Genomic DNA, 13102 nt, shown 5'->3' with positions numbered 1-13102 from the left:
CCACGCGGGATTAACCGAGAGGTCTGGGGCGCTGCAGACATGGACTGTGCGGCTGATCCCGGCGGAGGTTCGAGTCCTCCCTCGGGCATGGGTGTGTGTGTTTGTCCTTAGGATAATTTAGGTTAAGTAGTGTGTCAGCTTAGGGACTGATGACCTTAGTAGTTAAGTCCCATAAGATTTGACACACATTTGAACATTTTTGAACATAAATCATTAAAAGTACGAGGGGTAGGATATCTCTTCTGAACAGCATATTGCAAGGCATCCTAGATACGGTCAGTAATGCTCATGTCTATGGAGTTTGGTGGCCAACGGAAGTGTTTAAACTCAGAAGACTCGTACACGTCCATCCGCTTGATATAATTTGGAACGAGACTCGTCCGACCAGGCAACATGTTTCCAGTCATCAGCAACCGGATGTCAGAGGTTGAAGGGGCCAGGCGAGGCGTAAAGCTTTGTGTCGTGCAGTCATCAAGGATACACAAGTGGGTCTTCTTCTCGGAAAGCCGATATCGGTGATGGTTCGTTGAATGGTTAGCACGCTGACACTTTTTGATGGCCCAGCATTGAAATCTGCAGCAATTTGAGGAAGGGTTGCACTTCTCTCACGTTGAACAATTCTCTTCTGTCGTCGTTGGTCCCTCTCTTTCAAATGATTCAAATGGCTCTGAGCACTGTGGGACTTAACATCTTATGTCATCAGTCCCCTAGAACTTAGAACTACTTAAACCTAACTAAACTAAGGACATCACACACATCCATGCCCGAGGCAGGATTCGAACCTGCGACCATAGCAGTCTCGCGGCACTGGACTGCAGCGCCTGGAACCGCACGGCCACCCCGGCCGGTGTTCCGCTCTTGCAGGATCTTTCTCCGGCCGCAGCGATGTCGGAGAATGATGTTTTACCGGATTCCTGATATTCACGGTACAGTCGTGGAAAGGTCGTATGAGAAAATCGCCCCTTCACCGCTACCTTGGAGATGCTGTGCCCCATCGCTCGTGCGGCGACTATAACACCACGTTCAAACTCACTTAAGTCTTGATAAACTGCCTCATTAACAAGAGTAACCGATCTAACAACTGCGCCAGACACTTATATAGGCATTGCCGACCGCAGCGTCTTATTCTGCCTGTTTACATATCTCTGTATTTGAATACGCACGCGCTTTAGTGTATTTCTTCCGTGTGAAATGCGATACACCGTGCGAACATCATAAAGTCACTTAAGCGAGACACTGCTTTTGGAAATTATGCGTTCAAAGCACACGACATGCTGCAACTTGTGACTCCACGTCGTTATCAGGTAATTCAGTCACGGACATCGATCTAAATCCTTTGACTTTCAATTTTTTTTTTTAATGTGCACATGCATTATTGATCGCGGTACTTGAACTTAGTTGGTCTCTCTCGAATGTTTTCCATTAAGAACAGCTGAATTTATTAAGCAGCAGCTGTTCAGTGAGATTTTTTTTCTGAGCTGTAGCCTTCAAATACGTACACAGTCCTCTTTGTGAGCTACAAGCATAAAAATGTCCCTCTGCAGAATGTACCCGGGACGGAGTTCAGTTTTTTGCTTTTCGCGGCCCTTAGCTACGGAACTTGGAAGGGAAAGAATTAAAGAGACGGAACGCGAGTACAGTTTTCTCTTGTCTGCCCTGGGGAAGAGATCACACGAGGCCGCGCCTCGGCAAGTTTGCGTGCAGAATAGCGGCGGGACGGGCTGAGCTGGAAATCCATTTGTCGCGCGCTTTGCTGAGATTGGAGAGCGCGGGCACTCAGCAGGCCGCGCCCGGGGCAATCTGCCACCCCCGTTCCCACCCCCACCCCCGCCCCCACGGCCGCCGATCTGCAAACAGCGCCTCCCACCCAATCAGAGCGGCGTCCCTATAATGGCCCCGCCACTCCCGGAATATTCACCACCAAAGTGGATTGGCAGCCCCGATAGCACGCCGCCTGAGGACTTTCATATGCACCCCGCAGTGTGACGTGTATTTACTTCTTTGTCCTTATCCCCCCAAGGTTACGGCTCGTCTCGCAAAGCTCAGAAAAAATTTCTGAGCTCTTTGTTGAAGTTCCTTAATAAATAAACAGAGCACAAAGAGGAGTGACCCAGGGAAGTTTGGTAGGTCCGCTGTTGTTTTCTATCTACATAAATGATCTTTTGGATAGGGTGGATAGCAATGTGCGGCTGTTTGCTGATGATGCTGTGGTGTACGGGAAGGTGTCATCGTTGAGTGACTGTAGGCGGATACAAGATGACTTGGACAGGATTTGTGATTGGTGTAAAGAATGGTAGCTAACTCTAAATATAGATAAATGTAAATTAATGCAGATGAATAGGAAAAAGAATCCTGTTATTTTTGAATACTCCGTTAGTAGTGTAGCGCTTGACACAGTCACGTCGATTAAATATTTGGGAGTAACATTGCAGAGAGATATGAAGTGCGACAAGCATGTAATGGCAGTTGTGGGGAAGGCGGATAGTTGTCTTCGGTTCATTGGTAGAATTTTGGGAAGATGTGGTTCATCTGTAAAGGAGACCGCTTATAAAACACTAATACGACCTATTCTTGAGTACTGCTCGAGCGTTTGGGATCCCTATCAGGTCGGATTGAGGGAGGACATAGAAGAAATTCAGAGGCGGGCTGCTAGATTTGTTACTGGTAGATCATCACGCGAGTGTTACGGAAATGCTTCAGGAACTCGAGTGGGAGTCTCTAGAGGAAAGGAGGCGTTCTTTTCGTGAATCGCTACTGACGAAATTTAGAGAACCAGCATTTGAGGCTGACTGCAGTACAGTTTTACTGCCGCCAACTTACATTTAGCGGAAAGACCACAAAGATACGGTTCTAGGCGCTGCACTCCGGAACCGCGGGACTGCTACGGTCACAGGTTCGAATCCTGCCTCGGGCATGGATGTGTGTGATGTCCTTAGGTTAGTGAGGTTTAAGTAGTTCTAAGTTCTAGGGGAGTGATGACCTGAGATGTTAAGTCCCATAGTGCTCAGAGCCATTTGAACCACAAAGATAAGATAAGAGAGATTAGGGCTCGTACAGAGGCATATAGGCAGTCACTTTTCCCTCGTTCTGTGGAACAGGGAGAGAAGATGCTAGTTGTGGTACGAGGTACCCTCCGCCACGCACCGTATGGTGGATTGCGGAGTATGTATGTAGATGTAGTATTCCTCCGGATGAGCGTTTGGTGCCTTATCTGTGTAGGTGCTTCAAGTAGTACTTAGTGTACGTCCATTTGACCAACAAATATGGAAGAGAGCAGCTTCGTACGGGTTGAAAAGGATAGACAACCACCAAGTTCGGTATCAGAGGTCACAGACAGAAAACAAGCAGTGAAAAGTATCGTTCTTCTTTGGAAGAAATGCTGAGATGTTGGCAAAATTAAAATAAGATACGACATACATGCATATGACCCAAACATACGATACAGAATCCATCAAGAAAGCTGATCCACATTCGAATGAGTCTACATCTACTTCTACATACATACTCCGAATTCCACCATACGGTGCATGGCGGAGGGTACCTGTTCCACAGAACGAGGGAAAAGTGACCACCTATATGCCTCTGTACGAGCCCTAATCCCTCTTGTCTTTGTGGTCTTTTCGCGAAATATAAGTTGGCGGCAGTAAAATTGTACTGCAGTCAGCCTCAAATGCTGGTTTTCTAATTTTCCTCTGTAGTGATTCACGAAAAGAACGCCTCCTTTCCTCCAGAGACTCCCACCCGAGTTCCTGAAGCATTTCCGTAACATTCGCGTGATGATCTAACCTACCAGTAACAAATCTAGCAGCCCGCCTCTGAATTTCTTCTATGTCCTCCCTCAATCCGACCTGAGAGGGATCCCAAACGCTCGAGCAGTACTCAAGAATAGGTCGTATTAGTGTTTTATAAGCGGTCTCCTTTACAGATGAACCACATCTTTCCAAAATTCTACCAATGAACCGAAGACGACTATACGCCTTCCCACAACTGCCATTACATGCTTGTCCCACTTCACATCACTCTGTAATGTTACGCCCAAATATTTAAACGACGTGACTGTCTCAAGCGCTACACTAGTAATGTTCAAACATTACGGGATTCTTTTTCCTACTCATCTGCATTAATTTGCATTTATCTATATTTAGAGTTAGCTACCATTCTTTACACCAATCACAAATCCTGTCCAAATCATCTTGTATCCTCTTACAGTCACTCAACGACGACACCTTCCAGTAAACCACAGCATCATCAGCAAACAGCCGCACATTGCTATCCACCCTATCCAAAAGATCATTTATGTAGATAGAAAACAACAGCGGACCTACCACACTTCCCTGGGGCAGTCCAGATGACACCCTCACCTCCGATGAACACTTACCATCGAGGACAACGTACTGTGCTCTATTACTTAAGAAGTCTTCGAGCCACTCACATACTTGGGAACCAATCCCATATGCTCGTACCTTAGTTAGGAGTCTGCAGTGGGGCACCGAGTCAAACGCTTCCCGGAAGTCAAGGAATATGGCATCCGTCTGATACCCTTCATCGATGGTTCGCAAGATATCATGTGACAAAAGGGCGAGTTGCGTTTCGCAGCAGCGTTGCTTTCTAAAGCCGTGCTGATGTATGGACAGCAACTTCTCTGTCTGAAGGAAATTCATTACATTTGAACTGAGAATATGTTCGAGAATCCTGCAACAAACCGATGTTAAGGATATTTGTCTGTAATTTTGAGGATCCGTCCTTCTACCCTTCTTATATACAGGCGTCACCTGCGCTTTTTTCCTGTCGCTCGGGACTTTACGTTGGACAAGAGATTCGCGATAAATGCAAGCTAAGTAAGGAGCCTATGCAGTAGATTACTATCTGTAAAACCGAATTGGAATCCCATCAGGACCTGGCGATTTACTTATTTTCAACCCATTCAGCTGCTTCACAACCCCAGGGCTGTCTATCACTATGTCCTCCATACGGGAATCTGTACGAGACTCAAACGGCAGTATGTTTGTACGATCCTCCTGCTTGAAAGATTTCTCAAATGCTAAACTTAAAATTTCAGCTTTCGTTTCGCTGTCTTCCGTTGCCAGGCCAGATTGATCAGTGAGTGACTGCATGGAAGCCTTCGACCCGCTTACCGATTTTACGTAAGACCAGAATTTCCTTGGGTTTTCAGCAAGATCTTTTGCTAAGGTATGACGGTGGTAGTGATTGTATCCTTCGTGCATCGAAGCACGGCTAATGTGCCTCGCACTTGCACCTAATTATAAGGAAAGGATGTGGAACAAGGCAAACAGAACACATCGTTTGACCTGCTATTGCAGTTATTTTACAAAATTTAGTTTTTGTATTTTTCCTTGAAATTCATTCTGATGGTGTACGTTCGAAGCGATGGAACATTGTTTCAACACTTCTTTTCTTGCTGCTACTTAACGCCTAACCCCAAGCAGGAGAAGTGTGTTCTATTCAACGAAGTGTTACGGATACACCTTTCATCGGGTACGCTATTTATTTTTAATGTTTCTAGCTCTACTGTATTGCAATCTGTTCTAATCTATGCGAAGACCACTGCAGGTCATATGTTACTTTCTTTTTTTTTTTAATAGTAATATCGTCAACATATAGATACTTGTTCTTTACTATTTGATCATTTATTTCTATAGCAAGATTTAGCTTGTTCTTTTATCCTTTTATAATGTCATGTAGGTGCATATTGAAATGAGTGTACACTGCATGCTTGTATTCCGTCTGTTGTTTTCAGTTTAATATCATTAATCCTAGTTCTGTAAAGAGCAATTTTCGCTGGTCTGTACGTGATTAGGGATACCGTCTGTCATTTATTGTGGCCAATAGTTTACAACTGTTCACTTTATCAATTGCTTTCTTGAAATCTATAATTCAACATGTAATTCCAAAATGTATTCCCATCGTTTATTAACGACTCGTTGAACAACACAAATGACATCCGTAATATATACACACTTTTCTGAAGCTATGTCGCTCTTCATGTAACATTATCCTTCTTAATCGCTTTAATTGGGTAGTTGTTACCCTCAAATAAATCTCCGAATCTTGGCAAACTTATCCCTCCATAATATTCTTTTTTCCAGTCACCCTTTTTAAAAAGTGAGATGAGCTCAGCTATTTTTCACGGTGATGGAGTGCCGCCTTTCTTACAAAATTCATTTATTAATTCTGCGGAGGAGCTGTAGTACGGTATTTTGGCAGCTTTGTATTCAGACCACAAAGTGCACAAACTTTCACTTCTGATAGTCATATCGGATGTAAGAAATTACGACCTGCTTCCATTTCTTCATCTTCTTCAGCTGTGACCTTACTTCAAGGTAATAATTACAACAGCTAATGCAGAAGACGCCTCCCTAACAGACGAAAGAACGGAGTATGAAACGGTGACGTAGGGAACGGAGAATATGGATGGGAAGTCGTGAGCAGTGATGAATTGAGAGAGACAGAGAGAGAGGGGGTGAGAGAGAGAGAGAGAGAGAGAGAGAGAGAGGTAGAGATACAGAGAGAGAGAGGGAGAGAGAGAGCATGAGCACACGTGGCTGCAGTTGGAGACGTTCGTGGTTGCCGGCTTCCTTAGGTGGTAATTAATGCTTTCTGCGTAGCACACGCATCGCATAATAAGCCCCACCCGCTCTGCGGCTGCCATTTCAGAGAACCTTCACTTCTCTTCATTACGCCGTTACTTACTTAGGGGGCGGTGCCTTTTCCTCTTAGACGAGTAGGTACAGGAGAAGCTACAAACGCCAGTGTGATACACCCGTACTACATTCCGTTCCACATCCTTGACTCAATTCTTAGTTATTTTTCTTTTGTTAAGATCTAACGCAAAACAGTGTATAGTGGCTACACGAATTCTGATTTGGGTGTTCAGTGTCGAACAGTGTATAGTGGCTACACGAATTCTGATTTGGGTGTTCAGTGTCGAAGGACAGTTCAGTGTCAGTAGAGAGACGCAGCATAGCCTAACAGTCTTTCAATGAAGAGCCGAGCGATGGAAGCCATGCGGATACCTCTTGTGTCTGCCTGCCCAGAGAAGCTTCGGAATATTTCTGTTGTGTATTGGTTCCGCTCGATGGCAGACCGCTTAGGCCTTCTTCATCTGCCCTTCCTTCATGTTTTTGTTCTGTTCCTGCTTGCCTCCTCTAGTTTGCTTCTATTCTCTCTCCATTATTCCGCCTTCGAACTGCAAAAGTAACTGTTTCCTTCGAAAATCCTTGGTCACTTTTTCCACTAACTCCTGTCGTTCTGGAAATTAGCTAATGTTATATCCACCTTCCCTGGAGTCATTCAACATAGCCCCTATACTGCAGTAACGGCAGCATACTTTTCTCTCCATTTATGGCTCGCTATTACTTTGTACAAACCTACCTTACGCACATTTCACTCGCCGTCCTGTACGCGTACAAGAAACTTTTGTTTATCATACACCACTGCTTCGTTTCCTTTCTTGTTTGCATAGCTTGAAACTATTTACTAACTCACATTGACGGCCGTGTGGGTACAAATCGTCTCTCTTAATTCCTTAGGCTGGGTGACAAAAGGAAATAATTTTCTGAACTGTAATGCGACATTCATTGAAGGTGGTTTTTTCGCTAAACATCTGAGAATAAACGATAACCAATACAACTTCTATGCTAAAGTAAACAAACAAAAAGGAGCACAAAATAAAATCAAAACTTAATCTGCAAGTCGTACAAACAAACATACACCTCCTCGTGATACTGAATGACGATCTGTCTTGCTAATTTTTGCCTTGCGAACAGAGCAACGCGGATATCTACTCTAACTCGTAACAAACTTACTGCAAACTATTCGGAAAAGAATGAAATGCTCTTGTTAATTTTTTTTCACCACAACTTTAAGTCGATGCCACATGGTTTATACATTGAACTTGCATTCTGAAGGGATAAGGCACAAATTCCCTTACACAATCCTGGTTTACGTTGTTCGCGATTTTCTAAATCTCTCACAGTGAATGCCTGTGATATTCATATGTCTGATTTCCTTCATTATCCTTGCTTAACCTGCGTTTGTAGTTCTCGCTTATTCTACTGAATGTTAATTTCGATTTTCTCTTCCAGTCCGCACTCTCTCCATGACATACCAGCTGTGATACAGTGCAACTATTGCATCAAGGTGTAGCATTTATACCTTATTCGTTCTGAGACTTCCCAAATCTGAAAAATTATGCTGGGGTATTGGGAGACAATCCTTGCGGTGAAATAGTGTGGTGCATGAATGTTGGCTCAAATGGCTCTGAGCACAATGGGACTCAACATCTGAGGTCACCAGTCCCCTAGAACTTAGAACTACTTAAACCTAACTAACCTAAGGACATCACACAGATCCATGCCCGAGGCAGGATTCGAACCTGCGACCGCAGCGGTCACGCAGTTCCAGACTGAAGCGCCTAGAACCGCACGGCCACACTGGCCGGCATGAATGTTGTTACGTTCTCCGACGAACTTAGTTTGGTCACGTATATTACGTTGTGATCACGAGCTAGGTGTGCTGTCAAAGACTAGAAGTTACTGAAAAATACAATTATCGTATCGCATTGGCTGTCCAGAATATGCACACGTAAGAAAGAGTAAGTTCCTCTCGCTTCTCCAGAAGAGAGACTCCAGAACGGCTGAAACGAAGCGTCAGTAGGGGAGTTTCATAGTGGATGCCTGCAGTGAAAGACGTGTACAGCAGCAACTCATAGCTCCGGTTAAATAATTTTATCACTAAAGAGCCTGATGGTTAACGTACACGTACGTGCATAGCGAGGGCGCATGCTGAAATGTTCAAATGTTCAAATGTGTGTGAATTCCTAAGGGACCAAACTGCTGAGGTCATCCGTCCCTATACTTACACACTACTTAAACTAATATAATCTAACTCATGCTAAGAACAACAAACACACCCATGCCCGAGGGAGGACTCGAACCTCCGGCGGGGGTGGCCACGCAATTAGTGACATGGCGCCTCTAACCGTAGCGGCCACTCCGCGCGGCCAATGCTGAAATAGCACGGATTTCAATATCTTCAAATATACGTGCTTATTTCACGTGACTGAATATGAATGGTCAATAAAAATGTGGGAATTCCTAAAGTATTTGCATACTCTGTGCCAGTAGTCACACAGTCTATTAAATTATTTGAAGCTATCCTCGTCACAGTCAAAGTGAGTGCTCTCAACTGACATATGGCCGTATGATGCCTTCTGCATAAGGAACACGTCTAGAGAAGATGCAAGGTGAGTAGAAAGAAGGAAAGATCATTCACGGGTGTGTTCCTGCCGTGTATATGTGCACAGTGTCTGGCTCTAAGAACCCGGCCACATCATCACGTTTTCAAATCTAGAGAGGAGCTGTTACAAAATGAATGTAATTGGAGGAACTGCTTCATTGAATAAAGTGGCTCAAGACAAGCGGTAGTCAGAGTGCCTCAGATGCTTCAAAGAATTTCCAATGAAGGTTCATAAAAAGGACGTGCAAAGACGATGACATTGCGGAAAGGTTACTAAAATATAATCGAAATATAGCTGTAGGTTTCCTTGAAAATGGGGTTTGAACCAAGATAATATTGATGCTTGCCTAGATATTGCGGCTTCTATCATGCAGCCATCTTCAGTGAATTTTTGCAAGCTGACACTTCTAGCATACGTTGCTAAATTTTACTAAAAACAAACACCTTGTTAAAGTAACTTTCCAATTAGCGACAAAGATTTTGGTCGTCCTCAGCTTGGTGAAGGTTGACATTCATTCGCAGAATGTGCATGTACTCACGGAGGTCCATTGTGGGCTGTAATCATCGTACGGCAATGAAAATTGTTAGATATGATAATGCGTTAATGCGGAAGTGATTTAAGCTGGCAAAAAAATTAGTTCTAACTTCGGACACCAGGTGCAAATCTGACACTGTACAACATCTCGTCTCTGGTAATCATATGGAATAATTATGGAATTAATTATTATAATTATGGAATTAATAATAAAATCAACATTACGCCATTCTCACTTATTTTTTAAATGCTCACACCGCCATTTGACTATACTGTTTTTATTTCATTACTACCTAGGTTTGGCCTTTTATGCCATATTCAGGTGGTTGAGTTTATGTCCTTAACATGTATTGCAGGACTTCAAGCTCAAAATTGGCCATAAATTAAGAAAAATATTGGCTCCCCACGAAATGTCAGATGTAAAATCATTTGGTGGGGAACCAATGTTTTTCTTAATTTATGGTAAATTTTAATGACATAAATTCAATCACTTGAAAATGACGCAAAAGGCCGAACCCTGTTGTTGTTGATGTGGTCTTCAGTCCTGAGACTGGTTTGATGCAGCTCTCCATGCTACTCTATCCTGTGCAAGCTTCTTCATCTCACAGTACCTACTGCAACCTACATCCTTCTTAATCTGCTTGGTGAATTCATCTCTTGGTCTCCCTCTACGATTTTTACCCTCCACGCTGCACTCCAATACTAAATTGGTGATCCCTTGATGCCTCAGAACATGTCCTACCAACCGATCCCTTCTTCTAGTCAAGTTGTGCCACACACTTCTCTTATCCCCAATCCTAATCAAATATGACTGAGTGAACTGAATGACACAAACTTCGTGACTTAGATGGAACTGTTTTTCACAAGACTCGTATCAAAACTCTGACTACTTACAACAGCTAAAGAATGCATTAAGCCCAACAAACTTATATCTTTCAAAATTTGCTTAACCAACTTTCGTTAAATAAAACAATACCCATAAAACCATTATAAATAAAATGTAAGTGCGATAACTAAACCTCACAAGCTTCATAATTTACATTGAAACTGTTTTTCATACAATTCACATCAAAACTCTAAAACTACTTCCACAACTAAGGGGGTGTATTAAGTCCAAGAAATTCAAACCTTTCAAAATTTGCTTAGCCAACTTTCATTCATTAAAACAGTATTCATATAACCACAGTTAATGAAATCTCAGACATGCTTCAACTAACATAGAAACTGGTTTTCATGTAACTCAGGACCCGGCTAATAATCCACTTAAATGCAATAAGCTCAGTTCTTTCCACAATTGGTCCTAAAATTTCTGCCAAATTAACAGGATTGTAATGCATTCAATATAATAATAACATATGAAATCGTCTTAACATGGGACCGCCTCAAATTCGCTATAAATTGGTGATGGAGGCGTGCAAACCGAAAGGTTCTAACAGATACAGGAGATGCACGGACCAGAAGGTGGAATAAAAATATATTCAACTTTGATCTACAAGTAAGCTTGCGGAAGCCCTCAACGCTCCACCGGCAAGATGGAATTACCGCACGTTAACAACGTAACTATAGACACCGATCCAGGTCCTTCATTTTCACTCTTCCACCGTGATGCCCCGATCGGAGCTTGCTCGCGTCGACCACCGCCAATTATCTGAAACATAAATACATCAGCGGCAGACAACATTCTGACATAACAGATACACAAGGATATTAACCCAACCAGTTACCAAAAAAACCTTTAAGTCTACGTGGCACAAATGAACCTTACGCAGACTTAACATACGTGACAGTGAGCCTTAAGATTTGATTAAACAACCTCTAAAACAACAAATAAAATAATAAAATAGAAAAGGAATTAGGGATAATATTTCGGCCCGCTTCCGAACGCCAGGCACAAATGAACGCTCTACTTGGTATGCATTAAACACGGCTTCATGACTATTGGTTGTGTGTCACTAGCACTCCCTTAAATGCCGTCAATATATCAGGCAGCAAGATGAAAGGTAACTGAAACAGCCAAGATAGTTTTCAGTGCACAGGGGTATTCAATTATCACGAACAGAACCCACCGATGAACACTTCGACGACTCCAGTTCATTGACTTTGAATCACATGCAAGAGACACGAAGGAAATCTGTCCTTCACATATCCAAGAAACCCAATCACCGTCGGCAACAGATCTGCATTACAACGGCTAAACACGCCGCAGCAGCGGCCCACGCTCCTTCGTCGAACCGACTCGGCCACTCGCCACGCTGCATACAGGCACAACGCCACACGTGACTGTCGCTGACAGCTGATACCCGAACTGAGGACCCAGAGAGCGCGCGCGCCGCAGTTAAATAGCCATCCGCCAAAGATACGAAGCCAATCTGGCATCTAAAATCGACTCAGACGATCGTGATGAGAATCGATAGAGACTGGCGCCAGCGGCGCACCAGCTCAAGATCAACATAAACATCATTTCCGCCATTTTTTATTGCTCATGAAAACCACACATTGCATATTGTACCACCATGGAACGAGACCTACAGAGGTGGTCGTCGAGATTGTTGTTCACACCGATGCCTCTAATACCCAGTAGCACGTCTTCTTGCATTGATGCATGCCTGTATTCGTCATGGCATACCATCCACAAGCTTATGGAGCACTGTTGGCCCAAATTTTCCCACTCCTCAAAAAGGGGCTCTGAGCACTATGGGACTTAACATCTGTGGTCATCAGTCCCCTAGAACGTAGAACTACTTAAACCCAACTAACGTAAGGACATCACACAAATCCATGCCCGACGCAGGATTCGTACCTGCGACCGGAGCGGTCACGCGGTTCCAGACTGAAGCGCCTAGACCGCACGGCCACACCGGCCGGCTCCCACTCCTCAGCGGCGATTCGGTGTAGATCCCTCGGAGTGGTTAATGGATCAAGTCGTCCATAAATAGCAAACTATCCCAGACATGCAATTCGATTCTACACAGAGTACGCGAAAGAACTTGCCCCCCTCCTAACAGCCGTGTACCGCAAGTCTCTAGAGGAACGGAAGGTTCCAAATGATTGGAAAAGAGCACAGGTAGTCCCAGTCTACAACAAGGGTCGTCGAGCAGATGCGCAAAACTATAGCCCTATATCCCTGACGTCGATCTGTTGTAGAATTTTAGAACATGTTTTTTGCTCGCGTATCATGCCGTTTCTGGAAACCCAGAATCTACTCTGCACGAATCAACATGGATTCCGGAAACAGCGATCGTGTGAGACCCAACTCACTTTATTTGTTCATGAGACCCAGAAAATATTAGATACAGGCTCCTAGGTAGA

Source organism: Schistocerca nitens, chromosome 6, assembly GCF_023898315.1.
Source record: "Schistocerca nitens isolate TAMUIC-IGC-003100 chromosome 6, iqSchNite1.1, whole genome shotgun sequence".
Classification (NCBI taxonomy): Eukaryota; Metazoa; Arthropoda; class Insecta; order Orthoptera; family Acrididae; genus Schistocerca; species Schistocerca nitens.
This window is presented reverse-complemented; position numbering follows the sequence as displayed.